Here is a 5,780-nt window from a genome sequence, read left to right as displayed (position 1 = left end):
CATCTATGGAGAACTTGTGCAAGGAAAGTGCCCTACAGGTAGACCACAGCTGCAATACAAGGACATTTGCAAGAGGGATCTGAAGGCCTTAGGAGTGGACCTCAACAAGTGGGAAACCCTGGCCTCTGAGTGGCCCGCTTGGAGGCAGGCTGTGCAACATGGCCTTTCCCAGTTTGAAGAGACACTTGGCCAACAGTCTGAGGCTAAGAGGCAAAGAAGGAAGGCCCATAGCCAGGGAGACAGACCAGGGACAGACTGCACTTGCTCCCCGTGTGGAAGGGATTGTCACTCCCAAATTGGCCTTTTCAGCCACACTAGACGCTGTTCCAGAACCACCTTTCAGAGTGCGATACCATAGTCTTTCGAGACTGAAGGTTGCCAACCCAAGTAAGACAAATGGAAAAAATAAACAGCAAGGTTTATTACTCTGTGTTACAACACTCTGTGTTGTATTTTCCCTTGTCGGAAAAAAGAAGATAGATTGGGGGAGGGGTGTTCTTAACCCCAGTTATATCTTTCTGTATCTGCTGAGCAGGAGTTTGGTAATGATGTTCCAAGGAGTTTAGCTGGAAACTCAAGACAAAACACATACTGGGAACTCTTGGCTACCCTGCACGTGCCCGATCTCATCTGATCTCGGAAGCTAAGAAGGGTCAGGCCTGGTTAGTACTTGGATGGGAGACTGCCTGGGAATACCCGGTGCTGTAGGCTTATACCATAGTCTTTCAAGACTGAAGGTTACCAACCACCACCAATTATAAGGTTATCCAATATTTAGCTACCCACCCTGGAGCCCAGGGCAAAGTTAAAAATGATGCCCCCCATGTCACACCCAGAAATGGGAATGATATCACACCTGTTTTTTTAAAATTGAAAAATAAAAAAATCCACCCCAGCCGCCCTCCTGCTCGCCCCCCAAGAGGCATGAGCAACAATTGGAGTTTCTGGCCACTCACTCCCCTTGCTCTGCCACCTCCCCCCAGCCCCTCCTGCTTGTCCCCCGCCCAAGCCCCCATAGCAAGTTGAGCAAGCTGTCAGAGACTTGAACCCTGCTGCCCCTCTTGAAAAGATTGCAGTTTTCACTGGCACTTTTGCAAGAGGCACAAGTGGCAGTCATGGGGGGGGCACAATTGTGTGGGTGAGCAGCTAGACTATTGCCCCCAGGCAGTCTGCAGCCCAGTGCCCTTGCAACCCCTGCAACCCCTCTAGCTACGCCACAGGTCCAAGGGAAAAAAGGATGTCTAGACAGCAATGGATACCAGAGAGGCTTAAGTCAAGCAGAAGCATGCTGTTCAGAAACAGGGAGGAATCATAGTGCACAGTCTAGAAGTTTCAGTAGACCAGTTATAGTAAGACAAAGTCAAAGGAAAAATAATCCAAGGTTGAATAATTTGGGTGGTCAAGATAAGAGCATCTTTGGTGAGAACAAGAGGCTTAACTGGGGCACATGAAAGAAAGGGGTGTTCCTTGCATACAAAATCATGTGCAGGGCATTTAATTTGTGATACCTAATTTTGTCACTGCTGGGGCACTGACCTCTGTCCTAATTTGGGGCAAGGCGAAGGAATTAGGACAGAACTTTAAAAATGAAAATTCCAATCACCAGGACCTAGAAATTTCAGTTTTCAACCTGTCTGGACTTACCCTCACCACACAGAATGGCCACATACATCACATTTCATCACATTTTCAACCCAATCCTACTCAACACCTGCACTGGCGGAATACGTGTGCCACAAAAGCACTGTAAAGTGCAGGGAGCAGCTGCAGAGGCAGAAAGGCCAAAACCTTCCTGTGTGCACCCACACAAGTAGGAAAGCCTTGTCCTGGGAGCCAAGGCAGGGAGTGAGGAGGGCTTTGAACAGGGCAGGGAGAGGGCAGAATAGGGAGGAGATGGAGTGGGACTTGGGAGGGGGGCAGTGGTGAATGACAAATCCAGACCTCCTTCCTGGGTCTGATCCTCCTGTACAGAACACCTTGGACTTGCGCTAGAGATATTGCTGGCACAGGTCTGAGTTAACCCTTAGCTGCTGCTGGGGCTTACTCTGGAGCAAAGACCTCCAGGCAGCTGAAACTCCTCTGTGGATTGCCAGGTAGCCCACACCAGCACTGCTGCATCCAACCAGGGATTTAGGCTGCAATCCCAACCACACTTTCCTGAGAGTAAGCCCCACTGACCAAAATAGGACTTACTTCTGAGTAGATCTGGTTAGGATTGTGCCCTTAGTTAAGATTGGGTCACGTGCTTCTGGCAAAGTTTTCTACTCTGTTCCAACATGCTTTGCCATCTTACATCTCAAGATGGCACTGTAAGTACAGATCTGGAAGTTTTGCTAACCATCCAACATTGCTTCCCTTCCTTGATGGTATTGCAAAGGAGAAAAACATCTTAAGTTTGTGGTTAACTTGGTTAAAACACCAACTCCATATGTAGCATCAGTTAAAAAGGCAAATTCAGTGTTGACAATTATTAGGAAAGAGATTGAAAAGTACTAGTATAATGCCTTGTATCAATTTATCATTCAGGTACATTTGGAGTACTGTATTTTTTACAGCTCTAGTTGCCCCATCTCAGAAAGGTTGTCATGTCTGTGTATGTCCACACCCCAGCAACAAACCTCAGAGACCCTGTGTAAAACTAGATCTGGACCTGGCTCTGGCAGTGCGGATAGTGCTTCATTTCAATACAACAGCCCAGTCTCCTTGCCACAGGATGTGGTGGTGGCATCTGGCCTAAGTGCCTTTAAAAGGGGATTGGACAAATTTCTGGAGGAAAAGTTCATCACAGGTTACAAGCCATGATGTGTATGTGCAACATCTGGATTTTAGAAGTGGCTTACCTCAGAATGCCAGGTGCAGGGGATGGCAGTGGGATGCAGGTATCTTGTCCTGTGTGCTCCCTGAGGCATTTGGTGGGCCACTGTGAGATACAGAAAGCTGGACTTGATGGGCCTATGGCCTGATTCAGTGGGGATGTTCTTATGTTCTTATGTATAGTTCCAGCATGTGTGTCATGTTTGTGTATGAGGGGAAGACAGGGTATGAGGTTGAACTGAATGGCTTTTGATCTCTTCCAGCTCTCTGATTCTGTGGGTTGTATCCTAAAGTTTCCTCTGCTCATGTAAAGGGGCTTGCATACAAGGAAGTAATACCGTGTGGTTCTTTTGCACAGAAATCCAAATGGAATCTTGACTTGACTTTGCACCTGCCTAGCTTCATTGCAAGGAAAGCGCCCTACAGGTAGACCACAGCTGCGATACAAGGACATCTGCAAGAGGGATCTGAAGGCCTTAGGAGTGGACCTCAACAAGTGGGAAACGCTGGCCTCTGAGCGGCCCGCTTGGAGGCAGGCTGTGCAGCATGGCCTTTCCCAGTTTGAAGAGACACTTGGCCAACAGTCTGAGGCAAAGAGGCAAAGAAGGAAGGCCCATAGCCAGGGAGACAGACCAGGGACAGACTGCACTTGCTCCTGGTGTGGAAGGGATTGTCACTCCCGAATTGGCCTTTTCAGCCACACTAGACACTGTTCCAGAACCACCATTCAGAGCGTGATACCATAGTCTTTTGAGACTGAAGGTTGCCAACAATGACAATGAGCTTCATTGCTTAAGATGTTGCACATAAAATTTGGTTGTTGCACCACTTCCCTGCACATGTGTGCACAATCACATAACAAACAGCATAAAATGCCACCTTGTGTCCATATGTGCAACTCAGGACACAGCCTTATGTTTTGTGGGGTTTTCTTCTTTGGGAAAAGTCTGAATACATCCCACAAGACAGAGCTGTTTGCTGTTTTACCCCATTTGTGGTGCGTACTATTTGAGAGCCAGATGACAAGTCATCTGTCACAATGGAAATACTGATACCAAGGGGAAAGAGAGGGGCTGTTATCCAGATCTCGTATAAGCAACTCTGTGACACTCTATTTTGAGACTGAGCTTTCAGAAGGCTTTCAGAAGTCCTGCTCCTAGAGGCAATACATGGTACATAAAGCATAAGATCCAGCAGGGAATGTTAAACATTCTGAAGCGGAATCAATGTCAATATTTCATAATAGGAAAAGAAAGAAAACCCCTTGCAAGCACAAAACTGAGGACAATATTGCAAAAACAGGAAGTGACTATTTTGTATTACTTATAGATGCTTTGATGACTGACAACCCAGTCCTGAGCTTCCCAGCAACCACTGGAGCAGCAGAGCCAAAGCAGCTACTGCTGTAACCAGTGGGCACGGGAAGTATCTGGAGGTCTTCAACTGTTACCCTGCACATGCCTGATCTTGTCTGATCTTGGAAGCTGAGCAGGGTCAGGCTTGGTTAGTACTTGGATGGGAGACCGTCTGGGAATACCAGGTACTGTAGGCTTATACCATAGTCTTTCGAGATTGAAGGTTGCCAACCTTTCTTGGGGGAAGGAGAAAGGCCCAGGCTTCTCAAGTCTGTGCTGACTATTTTGCACGTTCCACCATCACAAGCCACCACAAAAGTGTCATAAAAACCACTTTTGACAGTGTGTCTTCGAGCACTGCTGGCAGAAAGCCAGAGCCTTCTCACTGATGCCACAGGCTGAAGCATCACCTGCCAGAGCAGATGATACTTTCCAGTGCAGGGGAATGGAAAGGGATGGAGAAAGGGCAGTGACAGGGGCAGGGGCGGATGGGCCAGAAAAAGGGCAGGATCTGTGGCTCCAACACGTGCCATATCCTGATCTGCTAATATGGATCAATGAGGACTACTACAAACTGGCACAGGTCTGAGTTGACCCATTGTGGCTGCTGGGGCTTACCCCAGGACAAGTGTCCCTTTACCTTCAGCAGCCAATATTCCCCTGTGGAATGCAACAGAAGCCACACCAGGGCTGCTGCATCGGTGTGGGGAAGTTAGGAAGGATCAGGCTGTGTCTCTTGTAACCATTCTTATTGCAAAGTACCGTTTGCGCTGATCTAGAGAAAGTTGGTTATGCTCCATTCTAACTGAAATCAATAAGACAAGTTAGGGGTAACATAAGACTCAATAGTTTCAGTTAGTTGCAGTTAGCTTCTAACATGTTTCTAGCACTCATTGCTATACCGCACCCTAAAACTGCATGTGAATTTACTTACTGCATGGAATCTGTGGCAACTGCATGAAAGGTCCAATAATGTATTCTTCTCAGATTGGGTCATAGGTTCTTATGTATTAGGAGCTGCCTTTTATGCACTAAGGATATGACATAATAAAAACTTTCACAGAAAAGAATACAAATAGAGGAGAAAGCCAACTAAACCGCAAAGTTAAAGATTTTCTTTCTTCTAATTGTCGGTTTCCAGGACGAAAGCTGTGGAGTAATAATTTTGATGAGACTCCCCTGCCCTTAGTTAATTCTTCGTATTTCTCTGATTACAGCCCTGCTACCTTTTCCTGACTCTAAAATGGTAATGATGTTTACCTGCCTCTATATTTTGAGGAATCCATACATTTAAAGGCGGTATATTGATCTTTGGAGGTCTGGTGTGCTGTTATATTAAATGCATGCATATTGCAATGTGTATTCATCTCGGGGAACTGGAAAGACCATGGCAGTCAGATGAAATTTCTCAAGGAAATCAAAAGTTCCCAAAAGAGTGTTTAGCTCAGTTGCCTTCCATCCTTTGTGTACAGAGACCAGGTGTGTTTTCACCTAAAAACATATGTGCCATAAAAGTGAAAGCCAACAACATGGTGAGTGTCCCATTTAAGATAAATATCCTGCTAAGGCACTTCAGACGTATCTTTGTGGCAGGATGTTAATGCTTTTGAT

At 46.5% G+C, this 5,780-nt stretch overlaps 1 pseudogene; it reads left to right on the top strand.

Annotated features, from left to right (window-relative positions):
• Positions 1-597: 597 nt before the first annotated feature.
• Positions 598-711, top strand: LOC136654522 (5S ribosomal RNA; annotated as a pseudogene).
• Positions 712-5,780: the final 5,069 nt, after the last annotated feature.

This window comes from Tiliqua scincoides, chromosome 5 (assembly GCF_035046505.1).
Source record: "Tiliqua scincoides isolate rTilSci1 chromosome 5, rTilSci1.hap2, whole genome shotgun sequence".
Lineage (NCBI taxonomy): Eukaryota > Metazoa > Chordata > Lepidosauria > Squamata > Scincidae > Tiliqua > Tiliqua scincoides.
Note: the sequence above shows the minus strand (reverse complement) of the source record. Positions and strands in the feature narration are given on the sequence as shown.